The following is a 15,989-nucleotide window of genomic DNA, read 5'->3' as shown; positions in this document are numbered from 1 at the left end:
TGTCCCATAAGCCATATCTGACCCATCTGACCCTTTTAGTGTCTTTCAGAACCTTTCTGTAATGGTTGTAGAAATGCTCTTACGATGGTCCATCATAACTTTGACTGGTCGCTAAATGACCGGTTATAAATTAAGGACTACCCATAGACTGCAATTGGGCCTGCAAAGTATATCAAGCAATAAAGCATGCCAAAGAAACAACATAAGTTGTGTTTGTTACTTCTACGTTCGCCACCTATTTCTCATTGTGGCTCTAATTTACCTAAATTACCTAAATGTCCTCAATGAACATTATGGCTTCAGCAAGTAATAGTCTCTAGTGAAGTCCATGCATCTTGTTTTGTGGTTCCTCAAAGGATTGGATTGTACATCCTGCCACTCGCAATGTGAGGAGGTCAAATAAGTTTCCTTAGATAGGTGTTTGCGTCATGCATCTTAAGACCTCAAGGGGCCTCTGTGGCTCAGACTGCTAATGCAGTCTGTTATTAACAACAGCTGCCTGCAATTACTGCAGGTTCTAGTCCCACCAGGCCCAAGGTTGACTCAGCCTTCCATCCTTTATAAGGTAGGTAAAATGAGGACCCAGATTGTTGGGGGCAATAAGTTGACTTTGTATATAAATATACAAATAGGATGAAGACTATTGCTTTACACAGTGTAAGCCGCCCTGAGTCTTCGGAGAAGGGCGGGATATAAATGCAAAATTTAAAAAAAAATTGGGAATCATGACTTATTTGTATCCCAAGGTTTGTATCTTGGGAGACAGGGGAAACAGCCAGGGAAACGGGCAGATAAACAGTAGCTGAACTACAGCAGGTATGAGAGCATGACAAGTGTCTCAAAAAGGCCCTTCCTGTTGTGCCCTGCCAGTGACCAGCAGAACTGGCAGCAGAATCGGACAGTGACGAGGTTGGAGAGGAACTTGGGCCACTCTTGGGTACTGGAGAAAGCTCGGACGAGGGCTCTGCATCGGAGACAGAGAGGGAGTTAGACAGCAGCGAGACAGAGGAACAGCTGGAGCCCGTTCCCAGTGTGTGCATGCACAGAGCTATCAGAAGACAAGAACAATTAAGAAAGCATGGTAGACCTGTGAGTAAGGCCATACCTTGCAGATGATTGGCCCCTCCCATAGGACAAAAGAGGAACAAATGGGATGTGGGCTTTTGCAGGAAGCAATTAGTTCATCTCCTTTCAAGATTGGAAAGTTCTGTTCATGACTCTAATAGACTCCGTGCCAAGTTTGGCCTTGCTCTGCATTTGGAAATTGGTTATCTGGCAGCGTTCCAAGTGGGGGTTGATAAGCATTCCATAGAAAGACTGTTTGCCAAAGCCTTGTTGACTGTGAATGAACTGAATTCACAGTCATGTTAATAAAAGGGGTTTTACTGGGACTAAGATTTTGCTTCATGTTTTCTAAGGAAGCCTAGGTCAGAACATTTCCCTAGTTTCTTGTTCTGTAAGGGCAACAGGGGAGAAATGTAGTTTTAGAGTTGCATGATTCAAATTCAAGTCCAGAGTCAATGGATGCTTTCCACTCAACTCTGGCGAGAATTATATCAAATCATACCTCCCTTGTATCCCTTGCACATTCTGTTCTGGTGTCTTCCAGCATATGTCAAATTTCTCTGTCCTGCTAGAGTTTGCCATGCCTGCGACAGAGTTCATCTCCAAGATACCGAATAGCACTTTTCACCCTATCAATTTTTTAAAATCATTATTTGTACAAAACATGCAAGGTGAAGTTTTGTGTCGTGGGTTGAGGGCCTTCTAGGTTTTCAAGGTTTTTCCTTCAGGATGGAATCATTCAAACAGGCAACCTTGCTTTGTCTTACCTAGGTCTTTTGCATGGTGTAATGTTTAACAGAGTGGGGGAAGCTTTTCTATGTCATGGTCGTTGTCTTGAGTGAAGTTTCCTGTCCTTGTGGCCGATGAACCCTAAATCGGGGCAAGAACATAATACAGATTTTTTGTGCCGTTTTTAAATCATCAGAAGAAAAGGGTGGCATTTACCTGCTCTCCCCAGGAGCTCACAATGTAGGAGAATATTTGCACTTGTGATATTTTTCTTGGACTACAAGGAAGATGTGATTTCCACAAGGTGGCTCTCTTGGATAACTTTGAACTTTAAAAAGTAACCGTATTATGTTGCAACTGAATGACAAGCTGGTGTGATGTTATACCCCTTGCCATGTGTTTTACTCTAAATCCTGAGTATCAGTCTGATTTAGATTCTAAGGGGCAATCTCTATTTGTTCAGAACCTAAATCATTAATGTAAAACAATATCTACAGAATCAGTAAAGGTAAAGGTTCCCCTCGCACATACGTGCTAGTCGTTGCGACTCTAGGGGGCGGTGCTCATCTCCGTTTCAAAGCCGAAGAGCCAGCACTGTCCGAAGACATCTCCGTGATCATGTGGCCGGCATGACTAAACGCCAAAGGCGCACAGAACACTGTTACCTTCCCACCAAAGGTGGTCCCTATTTTTTCTACTTGCATTTTTAGGTGCTTTCGAAACTGCTAGGTTGGCAGAAGCTGGGACAAGTAACGGGAGCTCACCCCATTACATGGCAGCACTAGGGATTCGAACCGCTGAGCTGCCCACCTTTCGATCTACAAGCTCAACGTCCTAGCCCCTGAGCCACCGTGTCCCTGTATCAGAATCAATAGACGGAGATAAAAATCTAAAGTACAATTTTACTTAGTCGCTTAGTTCAGACGTGCTAGGTTGAACTACATATAGGTAGTCCTCGACGTTATGACCATAATGGAGCTGGTCATAGGGTTATGATGGTTGTAAAATGGGGTTGACCATGTGACGGACTCGGTTTTACGACCTGTTTTGCAGTGATCGTTAAGTGAATGCGGCAGTCGTAAAGCAGCGGTCCAGTTGTTAAGTGAACACCAGGGCTGTTAAGCAGCTCAGTGGTTCATTGTGGGAGCGAATTTACTGAAAACCAGAAGTAACTGCTGTTGGGTTGTTGTTGTTTTTTTGGCAAAACTGTTCTATAATGCAGTCACATGACCACTGAACACTGCATACAACCATAAATACAGCCTGGTTGCCAAGTGCCCCAAGTTCAGTCATGTGACTGCAGGGGACTTGACTGTTCGAACTTCAAATCCAAATCGTAAGTAAAGCCTAATCGGTTCATCTTAATTCTGAATGGTCACAGAGTGAGCAGTCCTAAATCAAGGACTGCCCATAGATTACAGTTCGGCCTGCAAAGTATGTTAAGCAATAAAGCACGACAAAGAAACTTCGTAAGTTGGGTTTGTTATTGATAATATTCACCATCCCTTTCCCATTCTGGCTGCAATCCTAAACAATGCATATTATGGCTTCAGCAAGTAATAGTGAAGTCCACGCATCTTGTTTTGTGGTTCCTTAAAAGGTTGGATTGTACATCTCGACCTCCTACCTGTGGCAGTGTGAGGAGGCCAAGTAAGTTTCCTATTAGAATAGAATAGAATAGAATTTTATTGGCCAAGTGTGATTGGACACACAAGGAATTTGTCTTGGTGCATATGCTCTCAGTGTACATAAAAGAAAAGATACGTTCATCAAGGTATATTCAAGGTATTGAATAGCATCCTTAACTGTCTGTGTCCTGCACCTTAAGACTTCATTGGGAATTATGAATTTTTACTAACTGATTTGTATCCTGTCTTTTTAAAATGATTTTTACAAATAACTCAAGGCAGTGAATGTATCCAACACATTTCCCCACAACAATAACAACCCTATAAGGTGGGTTAGCCTGAGAGTGACTAGCCCAAAGTCACACCAACTGGCTTTCATAGCTAAGGTGGGACTTGAACTCTCAGTCTCCCAGTTTCTAGCCTGATGCCTTAGCCACTAGATGAAAATGGTTCTGATGATAATATAGAGAGATGATTGTAAATGAAGCTCCAGGTATTTTCCAAAACACCAGACGAGACAAGCAAGACAAGAAGCATTGGTGGGAAACTAGCCGAAGAGAGACACAACCTAAAAATAAGGAGACATTTCCTGACAGTGAGAAACCAGTGGAACAGCTTGCCTTCAGAAGTTTGGGTTGCTCCATCATTGGAGGCTTTTAAAAAGGGACTGGATAGCCATTTGTCTGAAATGGTTTAGGTCTCCTGCTTGAGCAGGCGGTTGGACTAGAAGGCCTTCAAGGTCCCTTCCAACTCTGTTATTCTGTTAAAATCAACCGCAGAATATCAAACCATCAACCTGTCTGCAGAGGGTGATGAGCAGAGGGTTTTAAGTTTCATCTGTATGGTGAATAAAATAGGATGATGTTGGCTCCACTTAATAGATTGTTAATCTGATCCAGCAGAGACCAGATTTTTTGCCCAGATCTGGGATTACCATGACACAGCTGAGCTGGGAAAAAATATCAAACAATATACTTGGAGCAGGCCCCTGATGTTTTTCTTTTCTTTTGGTTTCTTTGGTTGCTTTGAAGTAGAGTCATTACAAACCAGGAAGATGAAAGTTTGGAGCCATTGACCCATGACTTCAATGCCGGCTTCCTTTTTCAGTGCAACACCCCAACAATCAGTCCAAGGGGATCAGAAGGACCCAAAGCATATAATTAGCCTTCCACTCTCTAACCATTCTCACACGCCCCTCCCCGGCTGCTAAAACATGAGGAGAGTAATGGCACCGAGGGTTCAGTCTGTGCATTTGTATATGTATAAATGCATGCACCTCTGAATTAAGAGGATGAGGAGCATGGATGGTCATGAGGACACGTTCTTGAAGGTGTGTTGTGTGTGAATTGAGGAAGGTGGATATAAGAATTTTAATAGGGGTATGTGGATATGCAGGTAATCCTTGATTTACAGCAGTTCATTTAGTGACCGTTCAAAGTTATAATGGCACTGAAAATGACTTATGACCATTTTTCAGACTTTTCAGCATCCCCCATTTTCATACTTACGGGACCGCCTGCTGTTACCCCATGCCTCCCACCGACTGTACGCTCACACAGAGAGGGACTTCTCAGGGTGCCGTCCGCCAAACAATGTCGGCTGGCGGCCCCCAGGAGAAGGGCCTTCTCTGTGGGGGCTCCTACCCTCTGGAACGAACTTCCCCCTGGTTTACGCCAAATACCTGACCTTCGGACCTTTCGCCGCGAATTGAAAACACATCTGTTCATTTGCGCGGGGCTGGCTTAAGGCTTTTCTTTTTAAATTGTCTAGATTTTTAAATTTTAAATTCTATTTATGTTTTAAATTGGGGTTTTTAGATTTTTAAATATTTTAATTTCTCGGCCATCTGTATAATAAGTTTCTTAATTCATTTTTAATTGTATATGGTTTATGTTTTATCTTGGCTGTACACTGCCCTGAGTCCTTCGGGAGAAGGGCGGTCTAGAAATCTAATAAATAATAATAATAATAATAATAATAATAATAATAATAATAATAATAATAATAATAATAATAATAATAATAATGTGATCAAAATTCGGGTGCTTGGTAACTGACTCATATTTATGACGGTTCCAGAGTCCCAGGGCCACGAAATCAACTTTTGTGAACTTCTTATAAGCAAAGTCAATGAGGAAGCCAGATTCCCTTAACAGCTGTGTCGCTAACTTAACGATTGCAGCAATATCACTTAATAACTGTGGCAAGAAAGGTCGTAAAATGGGACAAAATTCACTTAACAAATGTTTCGCGTAGCAACAGAATATTTGTAAGTCGAACACTGCCTGTATGTAAGTTGCAGATGGGTGTGAAGCGGGGGGGGGTGGGGGGATTCAGATCTTGTGTAGATTTCCTATACTCAGTCCTAAACACACATACAAACACAAATGTCGCGGTGTGGCTCAGGCTGCGGTGTGGCTCAGGCTGTAAGAAGCCTGTTATTAAAACACAGCTGCCTGCAATTACTGCAGGTTCTAGTCCCACCAGGTCCAAGGTTGACTCAGCCTTCCATCCTTTATAAGGTAGGTAAAATGAGGACCCAGATTGTTGGGGGGGCAATAAGTTGACTTTGTAAATATACAAATAGAATGAGACTATTGCCTTACACACTGTAAGTCGTCCTGAGTCTTCGGAGAAGGGCGGGATATAAATGTAAATAAAAAAATATATAAAAAAAATAAATGCAAATACACACATGTGCACATGTTCCCAAACCTTGAACAATTCCGGAGTTACTTCCATAATGTGGACTAATGCATGCCCAACCAGAAGTCCTATTTGAAAATGAGACATGATAACATCTGAACGGTTTTTTGGTTTTTTTTGTGAATTTCCCATTGGATTAAGAGGAGATAACATGCTTTGTAGGTCTAATACCGGCCTTAGAATAAAAGGGCCTTCTGTGTTTATATTCAGTGAAAGTTCTTTGAGTAGCAGAGGGCTTTGATGACTCTTTCTTGTTACTCTTTACAGACTGATAAATGGTTTATTGGGTGATGGTGTAAAGAAATAAATAGCTGCTTATACGTGTTCTTGCGTTTCAAGTAGGCTTGAGTTATGGCATCTCTTTAACGCAGGAACCATATGCCGCTGGTGGCGCTTTGCATATCTACAGCTGCAGATTTGGTTTCTGCATTCAGTTAAAAGGCTTTTTTGCATCGCTAAGCTTTATTAGGTGTGGAGTGGGGTGGGATTATCTCAGAGAAATCCTCCTGCCAGTTGGAAAAGGGTCAGATGACACCTTGAGTTAATGTTGTATTTTCCTTGAAATGTTACCGTGTTTCCCTGAAAATAAACCCACTCCGAAAATAAGCCCTAGCCTGGTCTTTTAAGCGTGCACCTAATATAAGCCCTACCCCCTTAAAACAAGCCCTAGTGAAGTGGGGGGGGTTTTGGCATAGCCAGCATAAGAGGTGGCACAGCCTGTGCAGTGCAGGTGAGTTGATTACCTGCCAAGCAGCAGGCAGAGGTAGAGGTGCGGGGGAGGGGGAAGGCAGGTGATCCGGACGCACTGCGCATGCTGTGGGAAAGCTGAGAGTCAGTGGGCCAGAGTTGGTGGCCAGCCATAGAAGGCTCATCTTCACGTCTCTCAGCTTGGCCCAAGAGTGTGCTGTGCAAGGGACCAGTGAGTGCAGCTGCTCCCGGATACCATCGGTGCCTGTGTGCTTGCCGCCTCTTGTGCGCATGCCAGGGGGCAAGATGCCCAGCTGGCCTGATCACATTTCTCCGAAAATAAGCCCTAGTGCTTCTTTTGGAACCCGAAAAAAAATATAAGACCGGGTCTTATTTTCAGGGAAAACACGGGTATATTCTGAAATGCTCTAAAATAGAGGAACAAAAGCAAGCAAGCTGAGGAGCTTTGACATTTTCATACCTTTTGGCTGCACGGTCTTTGTTCCCACTGAAGTTAATCAAGAAATTAGCTTCATCAGAATCATAAGGAGAAATAAATCGATCGTTTGCTTTTCTGTATGCCTTCCGTTCAGCCGAACAATTCAAAGAAGAACATCAAATATTGGTTCCCAGTGTTTATTTTTAGACAATGAAACTAAAAACGTGATAAACATGTTGGCTCAAACGGAGATTAAAAAAGAAAAAAAACAGGGCTCCAACAATGAATAAGTTTAAAAGCACACTTGGGTAGGATTTTCCAAATTTACGTTCATTGTGTAATGTATAAGTGGTCCTCAACTTACAACCCTTTGTTAACAACTGTTCAAAACCATACACTGGCACTGAAAAATCGGTCCTCATACTTACGACCACCAAGGCATTCCCCATGGTCATGTGATCTTAGCAGCTGGCATTATTTACAACAGCTGCAGTGTCCTGGGACACATGATTGCCATTTGCAACCGTCCCAGCCATCAGGGAAAGTCAATAGGGGAAACCTCGCTGCTTTGATTCATTTAACAACTGCAGTGATTCGCTTAGCAACTGTGGCAAAAGAAATACCATAAAATCGGGTGTCTTTAACATCTGCCTTGCTTAGGACTAAAAATTCTGGTTCCCAATTGCGGTCATAAGTTGAGGACTCTCCGTATCCTCCTCTTAAGAACTGGAACTAATCAGGTAAAAAACACTTTTAAAACAGGAAAGGTTCCCATCCTCATTCTACAAGGAGATTTTTGGTGACTGCATTCACACCTCACACTAAGCCCTGAATCGGCATTGAAAAACATTTTAAAAAAAAACAACCCACCCAGTTAATCTTCTTGCTTTAAGTATGTTGAAAAGGAAAATAAAAGTCTCTATTCAGGCTGCCAACCCCCTGAGATATTTGAAGCTTCACGCTAATTTCCTTTTGACAGCATTTAAGAGCTGCAAGTTCTGGTATCCCACCCACCCCCAAAACCCCTCCCCACCTGCTTTTCCATTTTACCTCTGCTTTGCCAGCATCCCTCAGAGGCATGTCTGAAACACTTACTTACTTTATTGTCTAGTTAATGTTCCTTTCAAGGTTTGTCTCCTCTGAGCTTATATAAGCTAACGTGTATAACTAAAGCCATTATAAGGCTATTAAGCATTACTTTAATTTTTAATAGCTTGCGTGTTTCTGCGTGTGTGAGTGTGTATGTGTCTCAGAGGCTTTTTATTTCACTTACCTGTGATGCAGGCTTGTGGGCACTGCTTCTGCTCTAAAGCAAATCGATCGCTTTCTGTAGCAAAACCGAAATGCATTTTTTTTTCCTTCGACCTTTTCCTCCCAAATTAAAGCAAAATTGGTCTTTTAGAGGGCGGGGTTGTTTGAGGGAGGACTTGGATTGACGTCTTCCCGTTATTTTTCACCGCCTTGAAAGGAGCTTAGAATTCTTCCTTACCACACATCCGTAACGTGCAGGTATTAGTCCAACTTAGCAGCTTTAAGACTTGTGGACTTCCCAGAGTTCTGAGAGTTTGTAGGAATTTAGCACCCACCCCCCTCCTAGAAGAATGAAATATTTTAGAAAATATTTAAAAGGCAGAATATATTTCCCTGGATGAGAAATGGAGAAACATGTTTTAAAGACAAAGCAGCTTCCTGACTCCCCCCCCACCTTTGTCAATGGGCCATTAAAGCCTCAACCAAGGTCACTCATTTCGCCCCACCTTTGTCAACCATCATTTGCAACACAATAGAACAGAAACTCACCACATGGCAAGGCTCAGGCAAGCTTGAGGGACAACCTACAATGTTAGCTAAGACCCCTAGACCACTGGGAGTTTGACAACCAATCAGGATACTCTTCCTGTGCCCCAGAAAGTTCAAAGCTCAGAAAAAGCATAAAGCCAGGGAGCACACAGGATCTCAGCCCTTTTCTGTTCAGGAACTCAAGCCATGTGATCCTGACCACCATTAAACCATCTTTCCAAGCAGCCTCCATGTTTCCAGTGTCTTTGTCCCCACTTGGAACTGAACCCAGATGGATATTTCTTCCAACAAGTTGAAATCCACAAGTCTTAAAGCTGCCAAGTTGGAAGACCTCTGTATTAGTATATGACATACTAATCATTGCGAAAGCCCGCAGCCCTCGCTCCCCTGCTTCAAAAATAATAGCTAACCATGGGAAAAATGCACAAATGCTGGCGTGGTGGCCTAAGATACACCTACTTAGCATTTCATGCAGTGAATCAGAATAGAACTGGAAGGGGCCTTGGAGGTCTTCTAGTCTAATCCCTTGCCAGGCAGGAGACCGTATACCCATGATGGCGAACCTATGGCACGGGTGCCAAAGGTGGCACATGGAGCCATATTGATGGGCACGCGAGCGTTGCCCTAGCTCAGCTCTGGTGCGCATGTGTGCGCCGGCCAGCTGATTTTCGGGCCTTCTGAGCCCACCGGAAGTTGGGAAGCAAGCTGTTTTTGGCCTCTGGAGGGCCTCAGGGTGTGTGTGTGTGGGGAAGGCTGTTTTTGCCCTTCTTAGGCTCTTAGAAAGGCGCTGGAGCCTGGGGAAGGCGAAAAACAGACCTACCAGGCCATCATGTGCCAAAAGCGCATTGAATTATGGGTGTGGGCACATGTTCGCGTGACCCCTCCGCGCTCCCCCAGCTTTTGGCATGCAACAGCAAAAAGGTTAGCCATCACTGCCGTATACCATTCTGGACAAATCGCTGTCCAATCTCTTCTTAAAAACCTCCACTGATGGAGTATCCACAACTTCTGAAGGCAAACTATACCATTGGTTAATTGTCCGCCCTGTTAGGAAGTTTCTCCTTAGTTCTAAGTTGATTCTTGATTAGTTTCCATCCGTTGCTTCTTGTCCTGCCTTCAGGAGCTTTGGAGAATAGTTTGACGGCCTCTTCTTTGTGGCAGCCCCTCAAATATTGGAACACTGCTATTGTGCCACCCATAGTTTTTCCTTTCATTAAACCAGACATACCCAATACCTGCAACAGTTCTTCATACGTTTCGGTCTCCAGGTCTTTAATCATCTTAGTTGCCCTTCTTCACACTTTCCCCAAAGTCTCAACATCTTTTTTGTAATGTGATGACCAAAACTGGATGCAGTCCTTGACATACGACCACAATTGAGCCCAAAATGTCTGTTGCTAAAGCAAAACATTTGTTAAGTTTTTATTTATTTATTTATTTATTTATTTATTTATTTAAATTTAAAGTGAGTTTTGCCCCATTTTATGGCCTTTTTGCCACAGTTGTCAAGTGAATCACTTGTTAAGTTGGCAACACGATTGTTAAGTGAATACGGCTTCCCCATTAACTTTGCCTGTCAGAAGGTTGCAAAAATGATAACAGAATCCTGGGACACTGCAGCCGTCATAAATATGAGTCAACTGCCAAGTGGGCGAATTTTGATCACATGACCACAGGGATGCTGAATGAGTCATAAGTGTGAAGAACCGTCATATGCCGCTTTTTCCAGTGGAAGTGTAACTTCAAACGGTCACTGAACGATCTTTTGAAAGACGAGGGCTATCTGCATTTAAAGAGGAACATCATTCCTATGTTGTCCACTTGTTTCTGTTCAACATATGGTCCAAGGAGACAAGTACGAATTGGCCCAATGCTTGCCCTCCCTTTTACACACCTCTTTTGCACACATAAAAGATGGTGTAGTGTGAGTTCCAGAGTGTGCAATTCACAATCCTGGTCAGGGTTTAAATCTTAGAGCCAAGTGGATTGAACTCTGTGGGAAAACTTGTAAAAAGCGATTTGGCAGAGTAGTGGGGATCCACTTGTTGAGTTTTATTAATCTGTGTACCCAGTTCATGTGATCCCAGTATGGCAGGGGCAAGGAAACTGTCAATAAATAGTAAATATTATTTATTGTTGTGGCCTGCCAGCGGTCATCAGTCAGGCAGACAAACAACTGAAGTCTGTTCCCAGTGTGCGCATAGGTAAAGTTGCCAGCGAAGGGAACAGCTAAAGAACAAGGGTCGACTCGGGAGTAAGGCCACAGGTGGACGATGAATGGCCCCTCCCAGAGGGAATAAAGAGGAGCGAAAGGAGAGTGGAGTTTGCAAAAGACAATTAGTTCCCCTAATTGGGTTGTGACTCTCGGAGACTCTTTGCCAAGTTTTGAAGATATTGGCCTGGCAGCTCTCCAAGCCAGATAAGGTCTGTGACTGTAAATTCTCCCTTGAAAGACTTTGCTGAAGGTGAATGAAAAAAGTTCACTGTATGTTTAATAAAAGAGGTTTTGTTGAGATCAGGATTCTGCTTCGTGCTTTTTGGGGAAGCCTAGATCAGAACATTTATTTATACTATTTGCTTCTAGGAATATCACTGGAGGAACTGCAACTTGGGTCACTTTTTTTTTTTTATTGAAAGAGTTTTAAAAAAACAAAAACATTTTTCCCCCTTTTTTCCCCCTCCCTCCCAAAAAAAAACAAAACACCCCCCTCCCTCCCCCACCCCCCGGCTTCCCGGGTCAATCACAAGGTAAAGTTATACATAAACCAAACATAGAATAAAATTTTCCCTTCCAATCCAAATAACCACATCCAAAGCTTTTCGTCTCCCAACCCCCTCCCCATTACATAAAATAACTTTCTTATTATTCAAAGGCAATCTGATATTTCTTAATCTTAATCTGATATCTATTTTGTAGATAATCAATCCATTTTTTCCATTCAATTAAATATCTTTCCTGTGTATTGTCTTTTAAAAACGCTGAGATTTTAGCCATCTCAGCCAAATTAATAACTTTCAATATCCATTCTTCTATTGTAGGTATCTCTTCTTTCTTCCAGTATTGTCCAATCAACAGTCTTGCTGCTGTTATTAAGTTCAAAATCAATTTAGTCTCAATCCCTGTACAATCCATTATAATTCCCAAAAGGAAAAATTGTGGCAGGAACTTTATCTTCTTCTTCAGTACATTTTGAATAATCCACCAAATTCTTATCCAAAAGACCTTAATTTTCTTGCAAGTCCACCAAATATGAAAATATGTAGCATCATCACAATCACACCTCCAACATTTCGCTTGGATATTAGGATACATACATGATAATTTTTTGGGATCTAAATGCCATCTATAAAACATCTTATAAAAATTTTCCCTTAAATTCTGTGCTTGTGTAAACTTAACATTTCTAACCCAGATTTTCTCCCATGTTTCCAACATTATTGGTTCCTGAATATTCTGTGCCCATTTTATCATACAATCCTTTACCAAATCCTTTTCCGAATCTATTTCAAGCAACACATTATACAATCTCTTTATATGCTCCTGGGTCTGATTTCTAATTTGCTTTATTAAATTTTCCTCCTTTGCATTATACCAATTTTTGATCTTCTTTCCATCTAGCACTTATTTGCCCATATTGAAACCAAGTATAATTCCTCCTTCTTCATTTAATACCTGTAATGATTTTAATTGCAATCTACCTCCTTCAGCATACAAAAGTTCTTTATATGTAATCATTTCCTGTTTCTGTTCTATATTTATATTCTCTATTGCATGTCTAGGGCTCGCCCATATAGGAATCTTGTAATCTAATTTATAGGAATATTTATTCCAGACCAAAAGAGCACTTCTCAACACATGATTCTTAAAAGCCCTATCCACTTTTTTCCATAAAATAAGTCCGCATGCCATCCATATAACAAGTCATAACCTTCTATATTCAAAATTCTTTCCTCTGTTAAGTTAAACCAGTCACTTATTACTGAAAGGGTTACTGCTTCATAATATAGTTTAAAGTTAGGCATTCTTAAACCACCTCTTTCCGTGAATCCTGTATTATTTTCATTTTAACCTCGCCTTTTACCCTGCCATATAAATTTATTAATCCCACTCTGCCAATCTTCCAAATTTTTATCCTTTTTAATTATAGGTATCATCTGGAACAGAAACAAAAATCTAGGTAACACATTCATTTTAATAGCAATCCTTCCCAATAGGGATAACTGCAATTTCTTCCAGCCACTCATATCATTCTGAACTTTTGCCATAGCAAGTCATAATTATTCTTATAAAGTTTCTTGTTCGATGAGCTAATATAGACCCTAAATATTTAACCTTTTTTGCTACCTCAAATCCTGTCATTTCCTCTAGTTTTTGTTTCTGTTGTATAGACATATTTTTAATTATCACTTTTGTTTTATTCTGATTTATTTTAAATCCTGATACCTTTCCATATTTATCAATTACTTCCAACAAAAATCTACTTGAATTTATAGGATTCGTTAACGTAACCACTACATCATCTGCAAAAGCTCTAACTTTGTACTCATATTGTCTAATCTTAATTCCTCTATTTTCATTAATTCTCGTATTTTATCTAATAATGGTTCCAGAGTCAAAACAAACAATAATGGTGATAAGGGACATCCCTGTCTTGTTCCTTTCGCAATCTTAATAACTTCTGTCAAACTACCATTTACTATAATCTGTGCTGTTTGCTCTCCATAAATCGCTTTAATTATTCTAATAAAACAGTCTCCAAATTGCATTTTCTCTATTAATTTAAATAAAAAATCCCAATGCAATCGATCAAAGGCTTTCTCTGCATCCAAAAAAATAAGTGCCGCTGAAGTATTCTTCTTTTCCAAATATTCCAATATATTAATAATCTGTCTAACATTATTCCTCATCTGCCTCCCTTTTATAAAACCAGATTGATCAGTATGAATTCTTTGTTGTAAAACTAACATTAATCTATTTGCTATTATTTTTACAAAAATCTTATAATCATTATTTAAAAGTGAAATCGGCCTATAGTTACCAGGTTTAGAGCAGTCTTGCTCCTCTTCGTATCAGTGAAATAAAATATGTTTTCCATGACGGGGGTATTCCCACTCCTAATTGTATCTGATTAAATAATTCTTTAAGTGGGCCTAATATTTCATCCTGTGTTTTTTTATAATAAGTTGCTGTAAGACCATCTGTACCAGGGTTTTCCCATTTTAATTGTTTAATTGCCTCCACTATTTCTCCAGTAGCTATCGGCCGGTTCAGCTCCTCCCTCTGTTCTAATGTTAGAATATTCACCTTATAATCTTTCAAATAATCATAAATGTCCCTATCCAATATTTTGTCTTTTGCATATAGTGCAGTATAAAATTCTGAGAATGCCTTTTTAATTTTATCCTGTTGGTATATCTCTTTACCTTTATATTCTATTTTTTGTATGACACGTGCTTTCTGTTTCTTCCTTAAATTATATGCCAACCATCTCCCAGGTTTATTTGCATTACAAAAGGTATTATGTTTAGCATATTGTATATTCGTTGCCACCTGGTCTGCCATTAACATATTAAATTGACTCTGTAATATTTTTATAGCCTCTTTAAGTTTATGATCTTGTGGGTTTTGAATTAATAACTGTTGCTTCCTTTGAATTTCTTCTTCCAAATATCTACGCTGCCTTTGTTTATTATTCCTTTGCCTGTTGTCCAAGTAAATCAATATCCCTCTAATAAAAACTTGGGTCACTTTTAATATGATTTTTTTTAAAAAATTATTAAACATTTTCAACATTAAAAAACAAAACACAAATTTTCACTCATTACAGCATTTCCATATCATCCATAACATTCATATTTACATAGGTTCTATTTCTATGGTTCACTATCCTATATTATACAGTCATTTGAATTATAATAATATTTACATGCAAATATGATATAATCATATTGTCATCAATATTATATAATTCTTATACAATAATTTAACTCTTATTCTCTAGCCATGTATACCATCTACTCCAAACTTGATAGTACTCCGATTCTTCTCTCTCTTTCAATTCCATAGTCAACCTATCCATCTCTGCACACTCAAGTATCTTTCTTATTATTATTGCCTCTGGAGGAATATTAGCCTGTTTCCAATTTTGAGCAAAAATGATTCTGGTTGCAATTAATATATGTAATATTATATACTGAATTTTTTTATCCATTTTCCCATCTAAAATGCCCAATAAAAATAGTTCTGGCTTCAATTTGATCTTTCATTCAGTAATTTCTTCCAACCGTTCCCTTATTTTATGCCAATACTTTCTGGGTTTGGGTCAGGTCTACCACATGTAGAAAGTTCCGTTTATAGCTACATCTCCAGCATTCAGGTGAGCGGTTTGGAAACATTTTGACCAATCTCGCTGGGGGTAAATGCCAGCAATAAAACGTCTTGTAGAGGTTTTCCTTATAGGCTGCTGACATAGTTAGTTTACAGCTTTTCTCCCATAATTTGTCCCAATAGTCTAATTCAATACTATATCTGAAGTTTCTAGCCCAGTCTTCACAGTTTCTTCTTCCATTTTGAATCTTAGGAAGAGGTTATATGCTTTTGGTTTTTGGCATTTTCCCCCTGTCCCTAACAATATTTTATCCAATTTCAGTTGTTTTCCATATATGCCATATTTTTCTAAATCTTTTTTATAGCTTGTCCTGATTGGGAGACAGGGCCACCACTCAATCTTTATTCCTTGATTCCTTAGTTCCAGGTCAGATTTTAATTCTCCTTGTTCATCCAATAGTTTTATATCTCTCACTACCTTATTTAAATCTAATACGTTTGCGTAAATCATCGCCTCCATTGTTGATAACGAAGCGGTCGAAGTGCTGTCCCGGTGACTGGAAGCCGTACGGGTCTGGATGGGGAGAAACAGACTCAAGCTCAATCC

General features: G+C 40.2%; 1 protein-coding gene across 2 annotated transcripts in view; it reads left to right on the top strand.

Moving 5' to 3' along the window:
- DCPS (decapping enzyme, scavenger) overlaps positions 1 to 15,989 on the top strand; it is an 81,076-nt gene that overhangs the window by 5,571 nt on the left and 59,516 nt on the right. The window lies entirely within an intron of this gene.

The sequence above is a fragment of the Ahaetulla prasina genome, chromosome 9 (assembly GCF_028640845.1).
Source record: "Ahaetulla prasina isolate Xishuangbanna chromosome 9, ASM2864084v1, whole genome shotgun sequence".
Lineage (NCBI taxonomy): Eukaryota > Metazoa > Chordata > Lepidosauria > Squamata > Colubridae > Ahaetulla > Ahaetulla prasina.
The sequence above is the reverse complement of the archived record's forward strand: the minus strand, read 5'-3'. Positions and strand labels throughout refer to the sequence as shown.